We start from the raw sequence: 14869 nt of genomic DNA, 5'->3' as shown, positions 1-14869 counted from the left end.
TTCACACATTTTTTTTTCTTTTTTTCCTTTTCTGAAAACACTATAAATATAATACTATATGTAAAATTTCTTTAAAATGTTATTAAACATACTGAAGTGTGATTTTATACAAAAATATAAAATCCTACAAACATGTACATTATAGCAAAATTTAAAACTCTTCCTTTTTTTTTTTTTTTTTTTTCCCATGTGATGACTGTTTCCAAAAAACAAATGGAAAATTTTGATATTTCATTCATACATGTCTAAAACATGTATTCAATTTCATACCTGTCGTTTTTGTTTTTTTTTAAATTAAAATATCATATACCCTCTATAACATTTAATCCATCTGGGTATAATGTACCCAGACGGAAGATCCAATATGATTCTTTCCGGTTTAGCTTTTGTATCCTATTAGTACAATTCTCAGGTATTTGCTCCAGCGGAGTCACGGAAATATTGAATGTTTTAGTATGCTTCAAACATAAGTGCCGGGATAAACTCTGCTTTAAAAAAACATTTTTAGTATTGTGTCTGTGGCCATTCATACGGGATCGTAAGGACTGAGTGGTCCGACCCACATATTGCAGGCCACAGGTGATAACATATAACAAAATAACTATCACACATTAATTTTTGCATGATTGCTATGGTTTCACCCGTACTATACGACGTAATGTACTGAGTCATATGACTAATAATTTCACAGGTACAACATTTTCGGGAACCACAGCGATAGATACCCAGTTTGAAAGCATCAGTTTAATTTATCCTAATTTTTTCTTTTCTCTTTATACATTCCCTTTCCTCATCTTTGGTCATTCTGAGATTACTAGGGGCAATTATACCCTTCACTGTTTGGCCCTACAAAAGGTAATATTGGGTCTATCTGGTTAAAGTTTTTTCAAAAATATATCCTTTTTCAACAAGTACCAATATTTATTTAAAATATTTCTTAGCTCTGTATTACTACGATTAAAAGCGGTAATAAAATTGTTCTGCTACCCATCTTTTTTTCTTTCTTTATTCCTATTTTTGTTTACATTAATTATCTGCTCAGGTTTTTCTCCTCCTCCTTTAGTTATCGCCTCTTCCACTTCCTTGTTTTTATTGTTCTCTCTAGATAAACACAAATTTGCAGCAGAAGGAATGGGTAGCTGTTGTGAGTTCATTCTCTGGTTCACCAGTTGTGAGTTCTCCTTCCAGACTCCCTCTGGTGGTAACAGGAGGTAGTGAGGCTGATTTCGGTGGAGATCTGCCATCTGAGAATGAGGATGATGATTGGTCCTCAAGAGTCTCAGATTGGATTTAAGACAGCCGACGCTCTATTCAGTTGCTGGTGATTCCTTCTGGCTTGTCAGCTCTTGGTTTTCAGCTCTGTTCCAGTCATCTAAAGCTAAGTTTTTCTGCTAATGTTCACACTTGATTTTGTTGGTCTATTCAGTTTTTTGGTGTGGTCAGCCAGCCCCGGCTGGGGGCTGTGCTGAATTTCCACTCTTATTTATCAGTATTTTGCCAATTGACTTTTTGTCCCTTACTAGTTTGGCCTCTTTTTGCTCTGTCTCAGAATATTTCAGAGTGCTGATATAGTGGGAGAAGTCTAGTGACTTCAGGGTTAATTTTGCTATCAGAAGTGTTGAACATTATTTTTGTAGGGTTTTTTGCAGGTTGCAGACAGTGTCTTTCCTTTCCTTTCTAGTTAGTTTGGGCCCCATCATTTGCTCAGCCTATTTTCCTGCCTGTGTTTGTGCCTTCATCTTGTTTCACCGTCAATATATGTGTGGGGGCTATCTATTCCTTTGGGGTCTGCTCTGGGGCAGTTAGTTTTCCCCTTTTCATGCTTCAGGCTTATTTAGTCCTCTGGCTGTGATGAAGCGTCTAGGAACATCATAGGTATGCTCCACGGCTGCTGCTAGTTGTGTGGTAGGATCAGGGATCTGCAATCTGCATAGTTACCAACCTCTCTGGGTTTTCTGTGACTTAGCTTGTTTTGCTATTTTCTCCTCGGTGACCCATTCATAACAGGTAGCAGAAGCTGCAAGAGCTAATAGAACTAGCGAGGACCAGCTGATGGTGCTGGAACCCGGAGGTGCAGCAGAAGGAACAAGAGCCAATGGCACTACCGAGGACAAGCTGATGGTGCTGGAACCCGGTTACTAAGCAGGAGGTACCTGTGCTAGAAAGCACTACCAAGGATCAGCAGATGTTGCTTGAACTCGGATACCGAGAAGGAGGCACTTCAGCCAAAGGCACTGCCGAGAACCAGCTGATGGTACTGGAACACGGATGGGTAGCAGAAGGTACCCATGAAAAACAAAATTGCAAGGCCGCAAGCCGGCCGCAGTTACTGAAACCCACAGTCCTACAGGGGGTGCTTGTCCTATTGGCACTACAGAACCAGCCTTTGTTGCCAGATCCCACAGCCCACATAGGAAGCCCATAAACTGCAGGCACCATAGACTCGGCTAACCCGACCGCAACATGATAGGACAACGTATTGGTGGCAAAGTGACTTGACTCTACCTGGAAACAGCAGGCGTGCTGGAAGCAGGCTGGGCAGGAGGGAGTTCCTGTGCCAAAGACACTGCCGAAAACCCAGCTGCTGGTGCTGGAACCCAGGGTAAATACTACAAATTGAGTGGAGACAGAGGCCTAATTGGAGCAAGTTTAAAATCTGTAGTTGTGTGAGTGTGGACAGAGCAGGAGAAATTGCCGGACACACAGCTGGGAATCAGCTGACATTACTGAACTCCAATAACACTGGAGCATATGTTGACTGTGCAGAAGGCACTTCTGAGCAGCAACTGGCAGTTTTGGAGCCCAGGGTTAGTACTACAAATATAGTGGAGCCAGAGGCCTAATTGGATCAAGATTAATATCTGTTGTAGACTACAACTGATTTTAAACTTGCTCCAATTAGGCCTCTGGCTCCACTCTGTTTCTAGTATTTACCCTGGCCTCCAACACCGCCAGTTGCTGCTCAGAAGTGCTGTCTGCACAGTCAACAATTGCTCCTGTGTTATTGGGGTTCAATAACGTCAGCTGATCCCCTGCTGTGTGTCCAGCAATTTCTCCTGCTCTGTCCACATTCTAGTGGGAATGTGGACAGAGCAGGAGAAATTGCCGGACACACAGCAGGGGATCAGCTGACGTTACTGAACCCCAGTAACACAGGAGCAAGTGTCGATTGTGCAGATGGCACTTCTGAGCAGCAACTAGCGGTGCTGGAGCCCAGGGTAAATACTAGAGACGGAGTGGAGCCAGAGGCCTAATTGGAGCAAGTTTAAAATTAATTGTAAAGTGCTGCAGAATATGTTGGCGCTATATAAATAAAAATTATTATTATTATTATTAGTAGTGTGAATGTGGAGGGAGCAGGAGATATTGCCGTACACACAGCAGGGGAGCAGCTGGCGTTACTGAACCCCACTAACACAGGAGCTAGTTTTTTTTTTGTGCAGACGGCACTTCTGAGCAACATCTGGTGGTGTTGGAGCCCAGGGTCAATCAAGGAGTAGGCTGAGGCCTAATTGGAGTTAGTTTAATATCTGATGCGGGGTGAATGTGGAGGGAGCAGAATATATTGCCGTACACACAGCAGGGGAGCAGCTGGCGTTACTGAACCCCACTAACACAGGAGCTAGTGTTTTCTCTGTGCAGACGGCACTTCTGAACAACAACTGGTGGTGTTGGAGCCCAGGGATTACAGTTCAGGTGGTAGAAGCATAAACACAACAGGAGACCTGGATACTGTTGCCAACTAATTATTTATTCTGGAAGAGGACTGGCAAATTCCGGCGAGATCCAGGCCTTGTTCATTTTCAGAAAAGTAAGCCGGTCAACGTTATCGGAGGATAGTCGCGTGCGACGGTCTGTTAGTACACCACCTGCGGCACTAAAGACGCGTTCCGATAATACACTAGCAGCAGGGCAAGCCAGCCCCTCCAATGCATACTTGCTAAGCTCTGGCCATGTATCCAGCTTAGCGACCCAAAATTTGAAGGGGGAAGAGCCGTCTTGGAGTACACTGAGAGGGCAAGGCATGTAGTCTGTCACCATCTGATGGAAACGTTGCCTCCTGCTGAATGGAGCCGTCTGTGATGGTGTAGACATTTGTGGCGGGCACACAAAACTTTGCCACATTTGGGCCATACTGGTCTTGCCTTGTGCTGAGGCGCTGCCTCTGCTCCCTCTTTGTGCAGAGATTCCTCCACTGCCTCGACGCACAGAGCTGCTTTGTAAACCACTAGCAGCACTGCTCTCGGGTGGAATGGAGAACATGATGGAATGCACCAGTGTGTCTTGGTACTCCCGCATTTTACGCTCCCGGTTCAACGATGTTATGAGGCTTTGAAAGTTGTCCCCATAGCGAGGATCTAGGAGGGTGTATATTCAATAATCAGCCGTGTTGAGAATGTGGGCGATGCGGCGGTCGTTTCTCGGGCACTGCAGCATGAAATCAACCATGTGCTGCAGACTCCCAACTGCCCAAAAAATGCTGTCCCCTGCTTGAGGCATCATCTTTGCCTGCTCTGCATCACCCCACCCTCGCTCTACATACTGACTACTAGAGCATTGTGTACCTCCCTCCTCTGGAGAGATGTCTTCCTCCTCCATTGACTCATCCTCATCCTCCTCACAAAGTGTCCCCTGCCTAGGCCTTTGTGAGGAACCATGTTGCGCAGACTGTCCAGAAGCAGGTGGCATTTGTGACTCCTCATCCTCCACCTCTTCCAAAACCTTCTCCCTTAGTGCTCGCAGTGTTTTTTGAAGCAGGCAGATAAGGGGGACAGTCATGCTGACTAGTGCATCATCTGCACTCGCCATCCGCGTGGAATCATCGAAGGCATGCAAAACGTGGCAGATGTCCTTCATAGAGGCCAACTCAGTGGTGCTGAAGTGTGGCCGGCGCACAGTGTGACTTGTTTGCGACTGATGCAGCTGGTACTCCATTACTGCTGCCTGCTGCTCACACAACTGCTCCAACATTTGTAACGTTGACTTCCACCTGGTGGGTAGGTCATATATGATGCGATGTTCCGGAATGCGGAATCGGCGCTGCAGAGCTGCAATGCGCGATCTTGCCATGCTGGAACGCTGCAAGAGAGCGCACTCTATGAGGACCTTGTGCAGCAGTGCATCAAGATCCGAATAGTCCCTCAGAAAGCTCTGCACGACCAAGTTGAGCACATGTGCCAGACATGGGATGTGAGTGAGGTTGCCTAGGCCCAGAGCTGCCACCAGATTTCGGCCATTGTCACACACTACCAAGCCCGGCTGGAGATTCGCTGGCACAAACCACACGTCGCTCTCCGGCTTGATGGCATTCCAGAGCTCTTGCGCTGTGTGGCTTTGATTCCCCAAAGAAATTCATTTCAGTACGGCCTGTTGACGTTTGGCCACGGCTGTGCTCATATCGGGTAAGCGCTCACAGGTCCATGTGGAGGTAGACAGTGACTGCTCCTGCAGCACTGATTCAGAGGAACTGGAGTATGAGGAGGAGTCAATGTGTACAGACTGGAATCCTGCAATCCTTGGAGTTGGCAGAACACGTACAGCGCCACTCTCAAGATCTGTACCCGGCTCCACAACATTGACCCAATGGGCAGTGAGGGAAAGGTATCGTCCCTGTCCATGGTTACTGGTCCACGCATTGGTGGTCAGGTGGACCTTGCTACTGACGGCGTTTAGTAGCGCATGATTAATTTTTCCCTCCACATGCTTTTGCAGGGCAGGGACGGCTTGCCTGCTGAAATAAAAGCGGCTGGGCACGGTGTATTGTGGGACTGCCAATGTCATGAAGTTACGGAAGGTGTCAGTCTCCACCAGCCTGAATGAGAGCATTTCAAGGGCCAGTAGTTTTGCAATGCCAGTATTCAGAGCCTGTGCTCGGGGATGGTTTGCCGAGTATGGCTGCCTTTTCTCCCACGCCTGTGCTACCGATGGCTGTAGAGTGGCCTGGGAGTGTGAGGATGACAGGGAACGTGGTGCTGTGGGTGGAATGTCACTGGGTCTCTGGACAACAGTGCCAGAGGTTCTTCCATAGCGATCCTGTGAGGAAGCCGAACCAGCTGTGTGTGAGCAGGAGGAAGAGGCTACAACAACAGCTGAAGAGGTGGTAGGTGACGCTGTAGGATGGCCTACGTCTTCAGTGTGTCTTTGTAACTCCACCACGTGCTTGGTCCGCAAATCTTTCCACATATTTGTGGTATTGAGGTTGCTGACACTTTTCCCTCTTTTGACTTTATGATTACACAGCTTGCATTTGACAAAGCAAATGTCATCTGCAACTGTGTCAAAAAGGACCACACACTGCATGTCCTAGGAGAGCCCGTTTGGGTTTTGGAAGAGGAATGCTCCTAACGGGTGCCGAAGTGGAGGCTACAGGCAACCAAGTCTGCCACCTCCCTCTCCCTCCTGTGTTGACCGTTCGGGGAATCTCTTCCTCAGAGCTGCTCCCACTACCTTCCTGTTCCTCACACCATGATGGGTCAAGGACCTCATCATCTACACTCTCCTCTTCAAACACATGCTTCTCCTGGGTAGTCTTGCCAGCACGGTATGCACCAGAAAGTGGCACTTGAGTCTCATCATCTGATGCGTACTGAGGTGTGCTGACCATAGGCACTGGCCCACCCGCCTTTTCAGATTCAGAGGGACAAAGCAGTTGTGCATCACTGCATACTCCCTCTTCTTCGCATTCTAGAATGCTGCTTGGCTGGGCCCCTGTTTCCAAGCCAAGAGATTCAGAGAACAGAAGTAGAAATGGCTCCTGTCCAGGGCTCTCTGACTGCCTGGGCAACTTGGCAGGTGGTGAAGAGACAGATGGTTGCTCTTCAGTGCTCTGGCCCTGAGAGGATGTGGAAGTAATTGAAGTCGATGTGTTAGCTGCCATCCATCCGACTACGGCTTCAATTTGTTCGTCCCGCAGCAGTGGGGTACGGCGAGGTCCTACAAAGCTGCGCATAAAGGATTGTTGCCTGGTAAAACCAGGGGATGCGGAGTCACTGGTGCCCGCAGCGGGCACAGAATCCCCACATCCTCTTCCTGCTGAAACTCCATGCCCATGACCACGTGCCATACTCCCTCCCTTCTTCATCTTGGTAGACTGATAAAGATAGGCAGAAAAGTACAAAGGGGGGGCTTAGTGTGCTTATTCCTGAACAGCTGCTAACAGGTATAAGAAACACTAATTTTATAAAGTGTGTGGACTACACTTTAATATGAGCTAATGTGGCCTACACAACTCTCAAGTGAAGTGTTTGGTGAACTTTATTTACATGTTTTTTTTAAAAAAACAAAACAAAAAGGATTTTACCAAAGATGTGAAAGCAATAGTATCACAAACTTTTTGGAGCTATTACAATGCAGGAAGGTAACCTACAATGCAATAGATGAGGCTCCAAAAAATAGGCTAATACTAATCTGGCTGCGGCTGCAGGGCACAAGTCAGAAAAAAGGCTCCTCTATCTACTCCTATATAGTCTTTGCAACCAACCAATTTAGATGGATACGGATGGAAGCACACTAATAGGAGAAAAAAATCAGGAAAAATAGGCTGCAATAAAACAAAAAAAGGACTATGTATGAGGCAGTGACGCACGCTGAGCAGACTACAACCAGAGGTGGCTGCAGAACACACTACATGAGCTGCACTCACACACAGAGACCTCACAGACAGCCATGAACAGTGCAGAGAACTGGGAACTAGCACTGAAAGGCTGCAGAAAGGCTCTGCTGTCTACTCCTATAGTGTTTGCAACCAATGTAGATGGATACGGATGGATGCACACTAATAGGAGAATGAAAAATGAGCATCAGTAAAACAAAAATAAATATGTTTGAGGTAATGACGCACGCTGAGCGGCCTACAACCAGAGGTGGTGCAGGACACACTACAGCGTGAGCTGCACTCACACAGACCTTGCAGACAGCTGTGAACAGTGCTGCAAGGCAAAAGAAAGCTACAGTGATTGATAATGTAGCCTGGGTAAAGCACAATATTATATAGCAAATTGCTATCTCTAACTGTCCCTCAGAGTCTTGAACAGCAGCCTGTCTCTAACTGAATTCACAGCAGAGTGAACCCTAAATGGCGGCGGCGGCTTTTATAGTGCATCATGACATCATTTCAGCAGCCAATCACAGCCATGCCATTAGTTAACATGCCTACATGCCTAACAGGATGTGCCCACACTTCTGAGGATTCCGCATTGGCTGAATCAAATCAAACTGGCTCATAGCATTATGGGAACTTCCGATTCCGGTATTCGATATGCAAAAAGTATCGGAACTCAGTATCGGAATTCAGATACCGCGAATATTGTCCGATACCCGATAGTTGCGGTATCGGAATGCTCAACACTATTAGTCATATGACTCAGTACATTATGTCGTATAGTACGGGTGAAACCATAGCAATCACGCAAAAATTAACGTGTGATAGTGTTATATATGTTTTGTTATATATGTTATCACCTGTGGCCTGTAATATGTGGGTCGGACCACTCGGTCCTTACGATCCCATATGAATGGCCACAGACACAATACTAAAAATGTTTTTTTAAAGCAGAGTTTATCCCGGCACTTATGTTTGAAGCATAATAAAACATTCAATATTTCCGTGACTCCGCTGGAGCAAATACCTGAGAATTGTACTAATAGGATACAAAAGCTAAACCAGAAAGAATCATATTGGATCTTCCGTCTGGGTACATTATACCCTTATGGATTAAATGATGTTATAGAGGGTATATGATATTTTAATTTACAAAAAACGACAGGTATGAAATTGAATACGAGTTTTATACATGTATGAATGAAATATCGAAATTTTCCATTTGGTTTTTGGAAACAGTCATCACATGGAAAAAAAAAAAAAGAGGAAGAGTTTTAAATTTTGCTATAATGTACATGTTTGTAGGATTTTATATTTTTGTATCAAATCACACTTCAGTATGTTTAATAACATTTTAAAGAAATTTTACATATAGTATTATATTTATAGTGTTTTCAGAAAAGGAAAAAAACAAAAATTTTTAGTGTGAAAAATTTGTTTGGAATATTTTTATATATATACTTTTTAATTGTTTTTTATGTGAAAATTTTTTGTTTGAAACTTTTTGTGTAACATTTATTTGGTATATGGGTTTTGTTCGATTCCTCACAGTGCAAAATCCTGCATATCTGAGTATCTGGGTGTGTCTGAAAATAGACCTTTCAGCCCCCACCCAAAACCATATGCAGGGAGATCTGCTATAAAATGTGTTCAGACAGATCTGTTTATATTCTTGACATTATACCTGAGGAAGACTCTTAGCAGTCGAAACCGGTTGTATTCTATTTTGAATTAAAAATAAAAATCATCCTTGAATCTAAATATCAAGTTCCATCATCATCCTTCAGGAGCGCATATTGCTGGGAAAAACACCAAGTGTTATAACCTATGAAAGAACTGTCCAGTGCTCTCACTAGTTCCCAGATCTTTGCAGCAAACTGAATGGAAAGAGGAATGTAGTGATCCAGGGACTGGATCTACATGCAGTATCTCAAGACACCAAATAGGTGAATGTATTCACACTGAGCATATACCTTTGATAACTATCTACTACACTTAGAAGCTTGCGCTTCCCATCTTTCTCCCTATAATCCCCTCTTGTTTTATATCAATATGGCCATGTGAGGGCTTGTTACCATTTTGGTGCAGATATGATCTTTTGATCGCCCATTATTGCATTTTAATGCAATGTCACGGAGACCAAAAATATGTAATTCTGGCGTTTTGACTTTTTTCTCGCTACACCGTTTAACAATAAGGTTATGTTAATCCTTTTTTTATTGATTGGGCAATTCTGAACTCTGTGATACAAAATATGTGTATGCTTGATTTTATTTTTTTATTTTGAATGGGGTGAAAGGGGGGTGATTTGAACTTTCACTCTTTTTTTTAATTTTAATATTTTTAAAAACATTTTCTTTTTACTTTTGGCCTGCTTCAATAGTCTCCATGAGATGTTAGAAGCTGCCTGAACCTAATTGGCTCTGCTAGATGGTGGCCATGATCAGATCACCTCTATATGAGCAGATTTACTCACTTGATATGAGCGCCGACCACAGGGTGGCACTCACTGCAAGCCGGCACTGACAACCATAGAGGTCTTCCAGAAACCTCCGGTTGCCATGCCGACACATCGGTGACCCATGATCATGTTACGGGGGTCACCGGTGTGCGTATTGCCTGAAGAGCCTGTTAAATGCCGCTGTCAGTTTGACAGTGGCATTTAACAAATTAGTAGCCGTGGGTGGTTTGCTATTCCACCCTCGGCTATTGCGGGCAAATGTCAGCTGTTCAAAACAGGTGACATGTCCCAGGAAAGATGTGGGCTCACCGCCGGAACCCACATAAAAGGGAGGGAGTATAACATCGACGTAAATGTATGCCCAATGTCAGAAAGGAGTTAAGTGTTTATTTCTGCTTTTAACACCAGCTTGAAAAATGATTTTAAAATCCGAAATGTTGGCCTACTGAAATGTATATTCAGTAATTGCAGTCAATAATTGGTCGGGGGTCCTTTGGCATCAATTACTGCAACAATGCAGGGTGGCACGGAGGCAATCAGCCTGTGGCACTGCTGAGGTGTTATGGAAGCCCAGCTTGCTTTGATAGCAGCCTTCAGCTTGTTTGCATTGTTTGGTATGGTGTCTCTCATCTTCCTCTTGACAATACCCCATAGGTTCTCTATGAGTTTAAGGTCAATCGCGTTTGCTGGCCAATCAAGCACAGTGATCCTGTTGTTTTTAAACCAGATATTGGTACTTTTGGCAGTATGGACAGGTGTCAAATCCTGCTGAAGAATTAAATTTCCATCTCCAAAAAGCTTGTCAGCAGAGGGAAGCATGAAGTGCTCTAAAATCACCTGGTATACGGCTGCGCTTTGGTCTTGATAAAACACACTGGACCTACAACAGAAGATGACATGGCTCCCAAAACTATCATTGATTGTGTAAATGTAGTATTCGCAGGTACGCGGGATGCAGTGACGAGGCGGGAGACGGGTTGAACTTTAAGATGTAACTTTTATATATATAAATGCCTATAGGGGCTATCTTGAGCAACCAAACAAGCTAACAACAGTTATCCTCGCAGGGATCAATACAAGAATACACTGGTAATGCAAACACGACAAACCCGTCAAAGACCGGTCATTATAGGGCCGCGGTATGGCCGACTATGGATCCTTAACTACAATGTGTCACTTATCCTCTCTGACATCCGGCAGAGTCCTAATTGGCGAAGCTTTGGCATTTCAGCTGCTAGGCCCAGCTGACGAGGATTTGGCGAAGACTTTGGGTGTTCCTATGCCCCGGCGAGGTGGGGGCACAGCAGGCCCCTGGAGAGTCCCTCGGCATAGTGCCCCCTGGCGGAGGCGGTGTGGTGTTGCCCGGGGGCCAGAGAATGGAGGCAGCAACCCCAAGATGGGAATGGGCAGCGGCGGCCACGAGTGGCGGCGGGCTGGCCGCAGTCGCAGCCCGGAGCTGAGCTGTGAAGACTGCGGGCGGCAAAGGACAGGCCGCAGCCGTGGGCTGTAGTGCAGCGGCGGTGACTGCGGGTAGCCGTCGGGCAGGCCGTAGCCGTGGGCTGGAGTGAGGTGGCTGCAAGCAGGCCACAGCCACGGGCTGAAGTGAGGCGGCGGCCTGCAGCAGGCAGGACGCAGCCGTGGGCTGTGGTGGAGCGGCGATGGCCACGGGCGGCAGCAGACAGGCCACGACCGCAGGCTGAAGTCGGGCGGAGGCGGACACGGGCGGCAGTGAACAGGACACGACTGCGGGCTGGAGTCGGGCAGTGGCGGCCCCTGGGAGCACGGACGGGCGGTCGGTGTACCTCTGCTGGACGGCTCGGTGCCATCTACCCTCTGCCTGCAGTGAGTCTCCCTTCCATCTCTCCTGACGCTACTCTCCTCTCTTGTCTCTGGCACTGGCTCTTGCTCCTCGGCGCCCTCTAGCTTCCTTGCTCCTTCTCTGCTGCACCGTCGACTGCCCTCTGCTGGCATCCTTAGCCCTTTTTATATTAGCTCCTCCCCAATCTTTTTAGAAGTCTCTGTGGTCCGACCTCTAATTATGTCCCCCGGAAACAGTCCCCCTAGGAACCTTGGTGACGGCCCCCTTGGTTCCGGCCTGGACATACAGCGGAGACTCCTCCTCCTACATATATTTCACACTAGATCTTGGAAATCAAGGTCCCAGAGTCTGAAGGAAGAGTGGAGAGACAGACAATCCAAGCTGCTTGAGGTCTAGTGTGAAGTTTCCCTCTAACTTGAAAGAGCAGTTTTGCCTTGAGGAATGGGTAAAAATCCCAGTGGCAAAATGTGGAAAGCTTATAGAGACTTATCCAAAGTGACTTGCAGCTGTAATTGCTGGAAAAGGAGGCTCTAGAAAGTACTTATTTTTGGGGGCATGAATAGTTATGCATTCTGAAGTTTTCAGTTATTTTGCATGATTTCTTGTTTGATTCACAATAAGAAAAAGAAAAGCAAAAAGCAAATATTCATAGTGTAAGGGAGTGAGATATGAGGTCTTTCTTGCTTCCCTTCCTTGAATTGTCCCTTCTATATTACTGTATATCTATTGCTAAGTGATAATGTTTATGATGAACGTCTGCGGTACTGCTACATAATAAAGTACATATTTCTATCGCTTGTCTGTAATGGTATTGCCACATGTATGTGTTAGGCTGGTTTCACATTTGCGTTTTTTAGCGCTGGAAAAAAACGCATACCTGCGCATGCGTTTTTTCCCCTATATTTAACATGGGTGCGCATACCTGCGCGCTGGTTAGCGCATGTATGCGATTTTCATGCGCTGCGTTTTTTTGGGGTGTGCGTTGGTATTTTCCAGACGCAGCATGTTGCATTTTTTGGCCCTGCAAAAAAGCGCATGCGCACATATGCGCATGTTTTGCGCTAAAAATGGCCATTATAGCCTATGGATGCGCATATGTGCGCACTGGCATGCTCATGTATGCGTTTTTTTGCATATGCGTTTTTTTTTTTAAACCATGGAATTTAGGGGTTTGGGTTAGAGTTAGGGTTAGTTAAGGGGGTTTAGGGTTAGGGTTATGGTCAGGGTCAGGGTTAGGGTTGGGGTTTGGGTCAGGGTTAGGGTTAAGTATGGTTTGGTTAAGGGTTAGGGTCAGGGTTAGGGTCAGGATTAGGGTTAAGTATGGTTTTGTTAAGGGTTAGGGTCAGGGTTAGGGTTAGGGTTAGGGTTAGGGTCAGGGTTAGGGTTAGGGTTAGGGTTAGGGTCAAGGTTAGGGTCAGGATTAGGGTTAAGTATGGTTTTGTTAAGGATTAGGGTCAGGGTTAGGGTCAGGATTAGGGTTAAGTATGGTTTTGTTAAGGGTTAGGGTCAGGGTTAGGGTTAGGGTTAGGGTTAGGGTCAAGTATGGTTTTGTTAAGGGTTAGGGTCAGGGTTAGGGTTAGGGTTAGGGTCAGGGTTAGGGTTAGGGTTAGGGTCAGGGTTAGGGTTAGGGTTAGTTAGGGTTTAGGGTTTGGGTTAGGTTTAAGTATGATTTGGTTAAGGGTTAGGGTTAGGGTCAGGGTTAGGGTTAGGGTTAGGGTCAGGGTTAGGGTTAGTAAAGTCATGGTTTGGGTAGTGTGAGGGGCCACCTAAAAATGTTGGAAAAAAACGCAAACGCGGTAAAAACGCACTAAAAACGCATACAAACGCATAAAAACGCTGCGTTTTTTTCATGCATGCTCATAAAAATGCTTGAAAAAAACGCAGCAGTTGTATGCTTATGTATGCGTTTTTTCAATGCGTTTTTTTGCGGGAAAAACGCGCTGCAAAAAAAAGCAAGTGTGAAACTAGCCTAAGTCTTACGGGCTAGCGGAACGCACCAAATAATAAAGATGAAGTAATATATAAGGTGTGTATGCAGCCCAGGGCTCACCGTGCAGAGGTGACCAAATAAAACAATGGGGAGAAGGCGTGTAGGAGAGAGCCAGACACCGGTGGGAAAACACTAACCCGGTGCGAACAGGCACGAACCCCGTTACTTCACGAGGCGCGTGCCAGCCGGCGAACAACCACAACCTGTTAGCGTCACAGGTCACGGTAGTGTGAACCACCGCTTAGTACGGGTGCACTGACCGCCCTAATGGATGCCACTAACCAGCTTACCAACTGAGCTGGAAAGCGCTCCTGAGGCGCACGGCGTTACTCAGGCAGACGCTGCGGTAATGGTGGTTCAGAAGGCCTGTACTGGCCGACGCCCAAGGTGCAAGAGGAAGACGATGAGGAACACTGCGGCGCTATGCAGTTTCAGAACTGATGTGCTAACTCCAATTCCTAACCCTAACACATGCGTAATATCCAAGGAGTGAGAATTATAATGCGTCAGTCACCAGGCTTATTCATCCATCATCACACATACACTAAGTGCTATAGCCTCAGAGTCTATCATAGCACATGGCGGGGTGGCCATGCAAACCTTTTATAGCTGTGCCCTTCAGGGACCTTCCTGATCCTACAGATGGACCAATCAGAACTGGAGAAGGACCTGAGCTTGTGACTCCCGATCCCCAATGGGAGATCGTCATGCTCAGTGGACCGAAGGAAGGACTTAGACTCTGGAGTCTTTTGCTGCTGGCCAGGCTGCATTGCCATAACTGGACCAGAGGCGGCAGCAGCAACTGAAACCACAATGCTAGTGTGGGTAGAGCGCTCCACTGGGCCGGAGGGGAATGGGAGACCATCGATGGCAAGGCTCGGGATTCCCACTGTGCAGCGCCCGTAACCCGACGCCTAACAGTTAACATTGTGTAGAAAGCTGTGACATATTGTCTTGTGTTTCTGTATTATATTATTGCATGTACAGTTAGGGAAAGTT

This window comes from Dendrobates tinctorius, unplaced genomic scaffold (assembly GCF_039654945.1).
Source record: "Dendrobates tinctorius isolate UK_male_01 unplaced genomic scaffold, ASM3965494v1 ptg000044l, whole genome shotgun sequence".
Lineage (NCBI taxonomy): Eukaryota > Metazoa > Chordata > Amphibia > Anura > Dendrobatidae > Dendrobates > Dendrobates tinctorius.
The sequence above is the reverse complement of the archived record's forward strand: the minus strand, read 5'-3'. Positions refer to the sequence as shown.